General features: G+C 32.7%; 1 pseudogene; it reads left to right on the plus strand.

The window, feature by feature from the left end:
* Nucleotides 1-7,561: 7,561 nt before the first annotated feature.
* On the plus strand, nt 7,562-13,759 carry LOC129896514 (branched-chain amino acid aminotransferase 2, chloroplastic-like; annotated as a pseudogene).
* Nucleotides 13,760-14,350: the final 591 nt, after the last annotated feature.

Genomic DNA, 14,350 nt, shown 5'->3' on the forward strand with positions numbered 1-14,350 from the left:
ACTGCCCTTTACTTATCTCAATCAAACGGAATTACAGAAAGGAAAAACCAAACTTTAAAGGAAATGATGAATGCCTTACTTATAAGTTCAGATTTACCACAAAACTTGTGGGGGGAAGCCATCCTTACAGCAAGTCAAATACTCAATAGAGTTTCCCATAGCAAAACACAATTTATTCCATATGAGAAATAAAAAGAAAGAAAACTAAACTTGAAATATTTCAAAGTATGGGGGTGTCTAGCCAAAGTCCAAGTTCCTAAACCTAAGAGGGCCACAATAGGATCTAAAATCGTGGATTGTGTTTTCATTGGATATGATACAAATAGTAAAGCATATCGATTTTCAATTCACAAGTCCGAACATCTGGATATTCACGATAATAGAATCAAATAACACTGAGTTCTTTAAACATATCTATCCGTATAAAACTAGACTTGAGTTGTCTAATGAAGGGTCTAAATGACCTTGAGAAGAACCAAAGGAGAATGTACCTAATAATGAGAATCCAAGACGTGGTAAACGTTAAAGGACATCTACTTCATTTGGATCTGATTTTGTAACATTTCTTCTTGAACAAGAGCCTTAAACATTCTAAGAAGCTATGTTGGCTGTAGATTCATTCCTTTGGAAAGAAGCTATTAATAGTGAGATTGATTCAATCTTGAGTAACCATACTTGGAAATTGGTTGATCTTCCTCTAGGAAACAAATCTTTGGGTTCAAAATGGATTTTCAAAAGAAAAATGAAAGCTGATGGAACTATTGAAAAGTACAAGGCAAGACTTGTCGTCAAAGGATTTAGACAGAAAGAAGGTCTTGATTGTTTTGGTACATACTCACTTGCAACTAGGATTACATCCATTCGGATGTTAGTTGCACTAGCTGCGGTATATGATCTTGAAATCTATCAAATGGATGTGAAAACATCTTTCTTAAATAGAGAATTGGAGGAAGAAATTTACATGGAACAATCCAAGGGTTTTGTGGTTCTCGATAAAGAAAAGAAAGTGTGCAAACTTGTTAAGTCATTATATAGACTAAAACAAGCACCCAAATAATGGCATGCGAAATTTGACCAAACCATGCTGGCAAATGAATTTAAGATTAATGAGTGTGATAAATGTGTTTACACTAAAGACACTCCAAACAAAGTTGTCATTATTTATTTATATGTGGATGATATGCTAATAATGAGTAATGACATTGCAAACATAAATGCTACTAAGGGTATGCTTTCTAGTAAGTTTGATATGAAAGATCTAGGAGTTGTCGATTTGATATTAGGACTTAAGATTCACAAAACTCCTTAAGGTCTAGCATTGTCTCAAACTCATTATATCCAAAAGGTACTTGAAAAATATAATTACTTAAACTTCAAAAAGTGCAAAAACATCAATTGATGTGAACCTTGATCTTGCTAAGAATAAAGATGAAAGTCAGGCTCAATTGGATTATGCAAGAGTGTTGGGAAGTTTGATGTACATCATGAACTGTACACGACCAGACATAGCTTGTGCTATAAGTAAATTGCGTTGGTACACAAGTAATCCCAACCAATATTATTGGATGGCAATAAAACGAGTTTTGGGGTATTTTAGACACACTCAAAACTTTGCTTTGTATTATAATAAGTATTCAGGAGTTATTGAAGGATATAATAATGCAAATTGGATTATTGGGTTAACTAAAACTAGGTCCACACGTGGATACGTTTTCACCATTGATGGATGAGCGATATCTTGGAAATCATCCAAATAAACATGTATAGCTCGTTCTACAATAGAGTCTGAGTTCATAGCATTAGACAAGGCCGGTGAAGAAGTAGAATGGCTCTGAAATTTCTTGGAAGATATTCCATTTTGGTCCAAACCAATGGCTCCTATATGCATACATTGTGATAGTCAAACAACAATAGGAAGAGCTGGGAGCGTTATGTATAATGGTAAGTCTCGTCACATACGACGAAGATATAATACCGTTAGATAACTACTCTCTAGTGGAATTATCACAATTGACTATGTAAATTCAAAGAATAATGTGTCAGATTCACTTACAAAGGGCCTAACTAGAGAGGAAGTTGAGCGATCATCAAAGGGAATGGAAATATGGCTGAGGACAAACCATCGTGGTGGTAACTCTACCTAGAAGACTGGAGATCCCAAGATCTAGGTTCAAGGAGATCAAACAAAGTCATTGATGACGGTTTAAATTGAATATGATCCATTCTCATGATGCAACAATATTCAGTAACAAGGATAAGACATTAGGACCTTTTAATGATATCTAAGTTTGATACAGAGCATATCAAATGGTGTTTCTACGGGATAACATATTTAGATATCACCTATGTAAGTATGAAGCGTAAGCCGCTCAAAGAAAATCCGATAAGGCCAGTTCTCTACGCACTTATCAATCAGAAAATGTTCATGGCTGAAACGAATAAAAAATTGAGAACCAGAAACAGTTAAAGGGTTAATTGTGTGACATATGTTGTCTAGGTATACACCAAAGCTTGACAGTTCAAAGATATCAAATCTACCGATTGACCGAGTATATCCGATATATGTTCCCTATGGAAAGTTCAAAGGAAAACCTACTTATCCAGATGCAATATATCCTTACTTACGAATCACACAGTTTTTCATGCATATGTTTTAAACAATAGCCATTCCCCATTCATGTGGGGGATTGTTGGGTTTAAGTGAAGTTTAAGTGAAGTGTGAATGGAAAATAAAAATTGGAAAATGTGAGAGAACCAAATGAAGGGAAAATGAAAAGTCATTTCTCCTTCATTGGTAGAAGAAAGAAAAAGTCTTGTCCTTATATTAGGAAAGACTTCCTTTAACTCATACATGGTTAAATAGAGGGTGCCCCCTCGTGCCGTCGTCGTCGCTCGCTCGCTCGGCTCGGCTTCGGCTTTGACAAATAATGTGATTGATTAATAATTTTTTAGATAAAATTTATTTATCAATCTCATTAATTAATTTCCTTTTTCTTTAACATTAATCCATTGACTATTTATTAATTAATTAATTCATAAAATTAATTAAATAGCAAAATTAATAATGGAATTAACTAATTTGCGAACAGGTATTTTCATTCGCAGAAGGGACCTGTTCCTTCCGAATAGATGCTTCCTTTCGCAGATTCAGAAAGAACTTGCTCCCTTTCCAAAAGAAATCTTGTTGGCTATAAATAGAGATGCCTCCTTTCAGTTTTGATCATCGAAAACTTCCTTCTCTTCTGCATATATTTTGTTATAAATAAAGTTGTGTCTTTGTGTAATCACATTGCTGTTTTTTGAGTTCGTTGATATTATCGAAGTTTGAGGTACTGCTACTTTTTTAATGTTCTATCTATTTTATCATGAGAGGAAATAATCCATAACATTGGGTATGGTAAGGGGATTAAATTTCTTAAGAACACACAGTGAGTTCTGTGGACTCGGATATTGTTTTACTTTTCATATTTAGTGTTTCTGGGTTACTAACCTTAATAGAGGAGATAACAAATAGTTCGGAGATAAAACTCATAATTCACATCATGTTCTGTTCTCGGCTTTTTATTAAGGGTCTCACTCTCCTACAAGAGTTTGATACCACTTGTTATGTCATGTGGCAGATCGGGGGTGTATTTAAGTTCAGTTAGTCAATTAGAGGGGTGTTTTTACGATTGTCAATAGTTTAAGGACGAAATTAATAATTTGTGCCAAATTCAAGAGTATTTTCAATATTTTTCTCTAAAAATTAGATAGAATTCTTGGATAAAGAGAGGTGTCAAATGCATGCATATACAACATAAATACAAGTACAGTTGTAGATAGGTAGCTATAATTTAACATTTAATATTTAATTGTGTTCACCGTTTAATATTTAATAGTAATTAATTTTGTTAACTATAGTTATATATAGTTTAACATTAATAAAAGTATATTTTTCAATGTTGTAGGGTAAACTGATTCATCAACTTTTGAGGTATATTTTGATAATTCACTTTTGCACTTAGAAGCTTTCCACTTATAATATAGTATGATGAAAGTTTCCTCAGTTGAAAAAAGAAGAGGAATATTATCGTATGACTTTGGTTTAAATTGTATATATTTTGAGAATTATGTATATGTATTTGTGTATGTCAATGCTCATGTCATGTATGTGAAAGAAGAGAAGAATTTTGAGAAACTTTACTTGTATTGCTTATCTCCAATTATGTCACCAATTGTAAAATATGAACGTATTTATAGACCATAGACCTCTACAACTATTTACAAGACTCCTAAAAAAATTACATAAAAGAATAAACAATACAAAATATTAATTATGCAAGTTTCTAAATTGTCAATCAAATATCGTATTAATTTCATATATGAATAACTTATTTTTTATTTATTTGTCAAACATCGTATAAATTATACAAAAATTAATACGTGAATAAATTATTTCTTATCCAACTACAAAATGATGATTAAAAGGATCAAAATAAGGAATGCGCTTTAGAGTGTATCTTGTCTTGAGCTAGAACAATAACTTAGGCCAATCTAAATCCCAAATCAAGCAGCCCAAAACCAATATCATACCATGTGCTAGGGCTGTACAGGACAAACCGATAAACCGCACCAAACCGATAAACCAAACCAAATCGGAAAAAAAACCCGACTAGTGGTTTGGTTTGACTTGGTTTGGTGTTTGAAAAAAAAATCCGACTATTATAGGGTTGGTTTGGTTTTAACTAAAAAAAGTCAAACCGAACCCAAACCGACCCGATTATAGATATACTACTTTTAAATTATGTTATACATAAAAAATATTTATTAAAATGTAATTTATAAATATTTTCTAAAATTTTTTCATAATTTTTGTTTTCTTTCTTACATTTAGATTTAGACTTGAGTAGCCCATCTAAATAATATACAAAAAAAACTTATCTTATAAAATTATATTATAAAGTTAAAACTTCAAAAAGTGTTGTGCCTCCATCTTATATGTTGATATTTTGTACTAGAACTCTTTTTAAGAAGCACTGCTCTGTGCTTTTTATTAGATACTACGAGAAACCCGAAAAAATCCGAAAAAACCCAAAAAATCCGAGAAACCCGAAAAAACCCAAAAAACCCGAGAAAAATTGATATCGAAAAACCCGACTTTTATTGGTTTGGTTTGGTTTATAGATTTAATAACCCGACACAAATGGTTTGGTTTGGTTTGTAAAAAATCCGAACCAATCCGGTCTATGTACACCCCTACCATGTGCATATCATACTTCCATACAAATATATCATATATATATATATATATATATATATATATATATATATATATATATATATATGAATATACACGTATATGTACCACTTCATATATCATATACTTCTTTGTATATTATGTATACATGCATCATATACCACCGTATATACATTATACACCATTTCATATACCATACCCATACATCGTTTTCATACACATATTATTTGATCGTATATACCACATACTATATATCTCCCTATATTGTGTATATATTACTTCATACACACCAGAATACCATTTCTTATACCCTTTACAGATACGCTTTATATATTATACATATACTTCCTAATTTCAATATCTATCAATGGTCATTCAGGGGAGAGCATTATAAATACTATTATTATGTCATAGTGAATGTCCATAATTACTACGTGTAACTTTTATTATTATGTGTAGTAATATCCACATTTTCACTATCTCCTCATTGATCTTCCACATTTCCATAATATTTCCCACATTAGTAAGGTTTAATGTTATTTTTTAGATACCCTTTGATATTTCTCTGTGTAACCCTATAAATAGAGTTAGTGAAGGACACCCAAAGGAGCATCATCTGGGGTTGGTGGTTCTGGCAACATCATTAGATGACTGAGGGAAAAAAAAGAGTCACGAGGAAGTGTATTGGACAAGCTCACACTATTCGATACATGATATTTATTGTTGTTTTTAAAACCTTGGACTAGGTTGAAGCTTTTTTATTGGAATTTTTTTATATATGACAAACCTTTTAAGTATAATAATTTTATATGGGTATAGTTTTTCTAATTATTTATAATGACAAATTTATGTTGCTATGGTCATAATTTTCCCTTTTTATTTTTATTTTTCATCCCTCCCTAGAAGATCCCACATTTTTGAGAGCTTGGTGACTCGAACTCACAATCTTCAGGTTGAAAGTGATATGTGTTTACCATTCAAATAGCTTCCTCTTGTCGACCAGGTCGAAGCTAACTCACCTCAAATTGTAATAATTTTTTCTCCTAATTTTTCCTTACACCAATACCATTATTCAATTAAAGTGCAAAATTAAGCAAACATCATAAATCCGATCCACTCTGAAACTTATCCAATATTTTAGCATAAAATGACTATTTATTAGTTTAATTTCCTCTCTTACTCTAATATTATTTGTCTAATCAAGTCATTTTCTTACGTGACTATAACACATAAGGACATATGTTTACTACTTCTTTCGTCCCAAATTACGTGAGAAAATTCTCCTTCCTGCAACTTCCTTCCACAAGGTTATTATCAATTGTTTTCATTTTTTCTTGTTAAAGTATATCTCAAACATGTTTCGAATAAAAATGTTGAAACTAACAATAAATAATTAATATAAGGATAAACTATTTTATTAGACATACATTCATATTATATATACTAATTTTATCTATACTTTCAAATAATTACGTCTCTTATCACTAATTAAGAGTTTCTTATCGTATATGGAGAAATATATACCTAGATATATGTATTTTTACTACTAGATACACTAAATATAAGGAGGGAGGCGAGCGAGATGGGGAGGAAGATGAGAGAGATAATCATGTATTCCAGATACATACGAATCACACTAGATACATATAGATATATGTATTTAGAGTATGTCTAGTGTGATTCGTATGTATCTGTGATACCAAATACATAGGAGAGTGGTGAGCGAGATGGGAGGGAGGCGAACCAGATTTGTTTATGTATCGCAGATACATGCAAATTCACTTGGATACAGTTTATCTAGAACAAATTACACCTAATTTTGATCACATGAATCCCGATATACATGCATTTGGACGTATCTGGATGCACTAAAATCTGATAAGATTCATAATATTGTAAACTAAAGTGTTTCTAAGTAATTAACTCATAAACTAGTGAGATTTTTATAAGTTTCTATAATACAAATTACTTAAAACAAATTATGATTAGTACAAAATTAAAACGTTAAGAAAAATAGTATAAACGTCTTGAATTAAATATTTGACAAAATACTATAAACGTTGTTATCAATTTGGTTAGTATTTACTTGTCCATTTTGTATTTTGCATATATTCTTTAAGAACAATAGTTGTTCTGAGTATTTAATCATAATATTTCATATTAATTAATATTTAATTTTAAATAATAAAAAGAAATTTAAATAATAAATAATTATTTTTAATATATTAGTATATACATTTTTTTCCCCAAGATAGAAGTTGAGTACGTGGATGCATTTATATAATAGTCACCAAATTGCAGTACTTAATACCAGTAGTACGTTGTTATCAAAATAATAAAAAAAATATAATTACACCGTTCAAGTCGTAGAAGAAGAAGAGATCAATGGAGAGCGGCGGTGCATTAGCAGGCCTTCACCTGAAAACCACTTATCACCACCACCACCACCACCAACTTCTCCGTCCACCACGAACCGCCGCTATTAAGCGCCATTTTTCTCACTCTCCCTCTCAAGGTTTTTGCTCCGCTTCACTAATGTCCTTTTTTTTTTTTCTCGACTAAATTCCGATTCACGCCGACTAAATTTTATTTTAAAATTTTTATTTATCTATATTTGTGTTGAATTGTTAATTTTTTCTGTTATACAGCTTCAGAAGCAGTCACATTTTTGCTTCTTACAGTTGTAATTGCACCATAAACGATTGGGAGTGCTTTTCAGGTGGCCTATTCTGCTAGGTATTTTTTCCCCTTTCTACTGATTTTCAATTTTCCGAAATATATTTTCACTTGATTATTGTTTCGACTAGTACATTTGGATTGATACATGGGAAAAATTGAATCGATATCACATCACGGAAATACTACCATATGCTGCTTAATACTTAATGTTTTGTTTGTGAGTTATACTCTTTCAGCATTTACTCTGCTCAATTGGCTATTACGCAAAATTAGAATAAACTAAAATGCATAACTACTGCTCAATGTTGTGGTTAGCTTAGTCTAATGTTAGTGCATAAAGACTCACTACCTGAATTTAGGTAGCTTCATTGCCCAGACCTAGGATGTTATACGTTGTTGTGAATCAGTGACGGATAACCAAAATAAACAGAGCGATGAATATGCTTTTATGGGGCTAAAAACCTCAGGGGCCTCATTGGATCATAGGCTAGTCATTGTATATATTAAAGACCATACAATTTGGAAGAATAATATCTCAGCATTCTCAACTAATGTTCTTAAAAGTAGCTTTTATCGGATGTTTATGTTTCAACCTTACAAAGTGAGGTGGTTAAATCTTGCCACCTTGAACCAGCCTTCATTCGGTGACACTACCTCAGAATTCAGCAACCATAAGAAACAAAAGCATAAAACTTAGAGCTTCGTAACATTGATGAATCAACACAGTTTCCTCTAATTATACAGTTTTTTATTTTCAGACCATCTATCAAGTGCCTCTAGATATAGTGCTTTGCTTGTTTGCTCTTAAAAAGAAAGAAAGAAAAACGATCTAGTGCTTTGCTTGTTTTATCGCTAGCGGACCAACTGATAAAAAGTGTTTTCTTTATAAAAGAAGTGCCACACCTGAATTAGCCAGCATCGATTGGGACAACCTTGGCTTTGGGGTTATGTCTACTGATTATATGTATAACATGAAATGTTCTCAAGATGGGAACTTTTCTAATGGCGAGCTACAACGTTTTGGGAATATTGAGTTGAGCCCAGCTTCTGGGATATTTAATTATGGACAGGTCTGTTTTGCACTTGCTGTGCTTTTTTCTTACATCTTAAATATATTGCTTATGCTATTCATTTTAATGATTCCTGCTCCATGTTTCTTCTGTCATAGTTTACTTAAAATGTTTTTAGAAATATTGATAGGGATTGTTTGAAGGTTTAAACGCCTATAAAAGATATGATGGTAATATATTGCTGTTTTGACCCAAAGAAAATGCTCTGCGCATGAAGATGGGAGCAGAACGTTTATGCATGCCTTCACCATCTATTGAACAGTTTGTGGAAGCCCTTAAAGCCACTGTTTTAGCAAATGAAAGATAGGTAAATGTGACAATTCAATCTCTTAGTCAGTAATCTTGTTGTTGGGTGATATCTGTCCTGACTAGTTTCCTTTTTCAATTCCTTACTTCAGATTCCTCCACCAGGTAAAGGTTCATTGTACATAAGACCGCTCCTTATGGGGAGTGGAGCTATTCTTGGTTTCGCTCCAGCTCCTGAGTACACATTCCTGATTTATGTTTCGCCTGTGGGAAATTATTTTAAGGTACTTTTTTATGCATCTTTTTTTCCTCGTTAGTGAAATAGGCATAGAACTTTTAGGATTTCTTCTCCTTTTTGTTTTTCCTTCTGCTCATTAGCTAACATTTGTAAATGTCATAAGTGTTGACCATTGACTATTCAAAAGTTGAATAGCATAGGCTTTAGATGTTTGAAATCTAATTAAACTGTGTTCGTCCATTTGAAAATTGCATGTGTGTACAAAGGATGCATGTATAGATTTTTACCCCACTTTTAGTGTTATCCTTGTTTGATATTTCAGTTTTTCTCTTACATATCACATTCCATGAAATCTTAATCATTGGTACAAAGTGCTTGCACCTTTACTTATGAGAACTTCAAAACAAAAATCATCTGACTCTGAAATCATTTGGTTTATTGCCTGGGGATCACACACAACTGCATTTAATACATGTATCAAAAACCTTTCCTATTTTGAAAAATATTTTCCTCATTGTGTATGAGATTACCCATCTAGTCAATTATCCCTTCCAGGAACACTTCCATCTTTGCAAAATGTTTCAAAACTTATTCAGCTAACTACATTATGTTATAAAAATCAATGACGAATTCACCATTCTGACTGGGAAGTAACTTTTCCCATAAACCGCCCTGAAAAAACTTCCGTCAATGTTCATTCCCATTGGAGATGTAAAATGATAAATCATCTTGGTCTATTGTACAAATTATACTTCACTTCTAAAAGCCTAAGCTTATAAACAAGGAAATCTTTTCTGCTAAATTATGTGAAAAGATAATTGTTTAAGTTCATAATGATCCATGATATTATTGGTTTTAACCTATAGAGATTTTTTTTTTTGATTATTCTCATGCCCCCTCAAAAACCAATCCTCTTCTCAAATACATGTTTACAAGTATTGCCCAGAGGGGATGGGGAGTTCAAATTACATATGCATTTGTTTCCCCGCTGTTTATTACATTTCATATGGTTATAGGAAAGTTTGAGTTGCTGATTGAGTATTATGAGAAGGATTGGAATTAGACATAAGGTGTTGGTCTATGAAGTTTTGGTGTGAATGATATAAGAATATTCATTAGATCTGAATTCCTTTTTGACTAAATTCTGAAATGTTCAAAAGTTTGTATGAATTTAAGTCCTTGATAATGGTTGAGGCAAATCTTGGGACTGTCAACTACAGTTGGTGTATGAAGTGAAAATTGATGGAAGCAAAAAGTTAACAAGTTATGATACATTATCTCACAATCTTCATACTACTCACTACAAAACTCAAAAGGTTATGGTGTTGGTAAGGAATACAGAAAGGATAGGAAGATGTAGGCTTGTTGTTAATTCTTAATCTTTGAGTGAGCATGACATCGTTTGTTGTAGAATTCCGTGTTTGTGTTCCAATAACCATTTTATGCGTTAGGTCCTTCTCTACCGTCACTTCATTTTTTTACTTTCTTTGCAGGACGGTATGGCACCAATAAATTTGGTAATTGAGACAGAAATGCATCGCGCAACTCCTGGTGGTACTGGTGGTGTCAAGACTATAGGAAATTATGCTGCAGTATGCTAGTTTACGGAAATTTAGCTTATTTCATATATCTGCTTATGCAACACTAAGTTTAACTGCTGAAAGCTTTAAATGGAGCCTGAGTTAGTTCCATTTTCTTCTTGGGGATCGACGATGATAAATAATCATGAGTTCCTACTAAGCTTGCTTATCCTTTTTGTATTTTGATTCCATCCTCCCCCGTTGTTCATTCCTTGAATATATGATACGTCCTCTGCATTCAGCTTTCCCCATGAACTTCTGCATTCTATCTAACAAGCTCTTATTCCTCTATACTTTTGAGCGTTTCACTTGATGTGCTTACAAGGGGATCTGCAGTTTTATTATCATATTATTACATGGAAACACCTAACTTTATAAGTGAGCTGTGATCATGAGAAGAAAAACATTTGTTCTTCAACTAATTATTTGATACCTAACATATAATTCTAGAAAGAAATGGGTTTAAATGGATATAGTGATTCATATGTCCAACCAAGACTAGCTTGGGATCGAGGTGTAGTTTTTATTGTATATGGATAATCAAATCTGCAATTGTTGATGACTTCATTTCCATCTTTGGGTTTGTAAATGTAGGTCCTGAAGGTACAGAGTGCTGCTAAAGCAAAAGGCTACTCTGATGTTCTGTACCTTGATTCTGTTAACAAAAGATACCTAGAAGAGGTTTCCTCTTGTAATGTTTTCATCGTGAAGGTATAATATTACGTCAATTTTATCTGTGTACTCAAATTATTTTTTTAGTATTTTCATTAGGGTTGATGACAAACATATATGTGTCCGGAGATTTTTTAAAGTAAGCTCTTATTTTGTATCCTTTTTATCTTTTCCCATTTTGGCTTACATATGGATTAGCTCATCATTGTCTTCTGTCGAACACCAATAGACTTCTCTTCCTTTTCTCGAAAAAAACAGAGTTCTTTCTTTCTGGTGAACGTGAGTAGATTCTTGGCATGTGTATTAGGCCAATTGAAACATTTGCTAGTCTTAAACAAGAATAAAGTTTTTACGATTCACCAAAATATTTGTCAAACAGTGGCATTTTTCCTACAAGGATATTTTAAATTCTCCAAACAGACTTAATTTGCAAATTATCATAATGATGAAGGAAACTATGTTTCTATATACTATATCTCAGGGTAATCTGATAGCAACTCCTGCAATTAAAGGAACCATTCTTCCTGGTATCACACGAAAGAGCATAATTGACGTAGCTGTAAGCCAAGGGTTCCAGGTAACAACCCCCCCTCCGTTTGTCTTATACAAAAACATGCTTGAGACTAATGCTAATCCTACTTGCCATACCATAATGGTTTAAAAAATATACTTATATTGTGTTTCATAGGTGCAAGCAGTTGGAGTTCCTCCTTTTTTTAAACTTCCAAATTCAATTACTTGATATTAATTAACCCTCTAGCTTACCTGAGGAAGACGTGAAGATGATGTTCATCATATTTGTAATGAACCCCAGTCTAGAAAGCAATGAATATTGTGCTTATTCTACCAACTAGCATATACAATTCTGAGTTTAGTTAAAGGAATATCATTATAAATTTTACAGTGTCAGTGGATGAGCAAAAAAATACTGATTATTCAAGGCATAGGTAACTGAGAGTTGTTTTCATGTTGTAGCTATAAAGAGTTTGGCTTACAATCTCTGATTCATCCAACAATCTAAGGGAAATGGTTCTGCATTGGTTAAATCACCTAGGTAGAACTTCGATTCTATTGAATGCTAGAATTGAACTTCAATGACTATGCCATATATGTTGGTCATCTGGCTAGGAGAAAAATTAGAATCTTTCAAGTTTAGCTCTTGCCACGGTGAGTCAAATTCGTAGAAAAGACACTTTGATGATTAGGTTCCTAACATAATGATGGACTTTACGTTACCATTCCTCTAATTTTTCTTCTAGTTCACTTGGCTGAGCTGGTCACTAAATACTTCATGTATCACAAGACTACTATTCTAAGACCATATTGTCAATATGCAGGTAGAAAAACGGCAAGTGTCTGTGGACGAATTACTTGATGCTGATGAAGTGTTCTGCACAGAAACTGCAGTGGTTGAATCACCTGTTGGCAGCATTACTTATCTTGGGAAAAGGTATCTACATAAATCGGAATGGATCTAGATAGACTTTTTCATCCAGATACTATCTATTTCAGCGTGTTATCTCTTTAGTTTTGTCTCCTGCTGCAGAACGTGAGACGACCATGAACATACACATCATGATTTCTAAAATTAGTTGCTTTTTCATTGCATGAATACCAATGTGAACGTTCGTATATGTCTGGATCACACACTTTCTGGCTTACATTTGTGCAGGGTAACATATGGAAGTGATGGGGTTGGTCGTGTATCAAAGCAATTATATTCTGCACTTACAAGCCTACAAATGGGACTAGCAACGTATAACATGAATTGGACTGTTGAGCTAAAATGAGCTTTGCTATCTTTGAATTAAAGTTATATACACTGATAGTGAATGTTCGTTACACTATCAATGCAATTTTACCGCTCACAGCAGGTTTCCTGTCTCTTACAAAGAGCTACCTATTGTTGTATGTCAAATTTAGTTCATGCTGTAATTTTTTTTTACAATGTCGATGCACATAAGTTAAACACTCTCTTCTAGCTAAAGTTTGTCTGAAGTTCTCGACTTGTCATATAGACTTTTCTGTCTGTTAACGACCTCAGTTGATATCATTTGTATTATTGTATATGTGTGTGTGTTGTATCTCCTAGCTGGTTTGGGATTGAGGCATATCTATTGTATATATCTGTCATATATCCCGGTAAAGGTGAGAATTAACAAAAAGGTTTCGTTAATTTTGGGAAAGGAGACTATTGCAAATAGGGGTGTACATGGACCGGGTTGGTTCGGATTTTTTACAAACCAAACCAAACCATTTGTGTCGGATTATTAAATCTATAAACCAAACCAAACCAATAAAAGTCGGGTTTTTCGATATCAATTTTTCTCGGGTTTCTCGGGTTTTTCGGGTTTTTCGGTTTTTTTGATTTTTTCGATTTTTTTTGGATTTCTTGGATTTTTCATAGTATCTAATAAAAAGCACAGTGTAGTACTTCTTAAAAAGAGTTCTAGTACAAAATATCAACATATAAGATGGAAGAAGAACATTGTTTGAAGTTTTAACTTTATAATATAACTTTATAAGATGAGCTTTTTTTGTATATTATTTAGATGAGCTTCTCAAGTCCAAATCTAAATGTAAGAAAGAAAACAAAAATTATGAAAAAATTTTAAAAAATATTTATAAA

Source organism: Solanum dulcamara, chromosome 7, assembly GCF_947179165.1.
Source record: "Solanum dulcamara chromosome 7, daSolDulc1.2, whole genome shotgun sequence".
Lineage (NCBI taxonomy): Eukaryota > Viridiplantae > Streptophyta > Magnoliopsida > Solanales > Solanaceae > Solanum > Solanum dulcamara.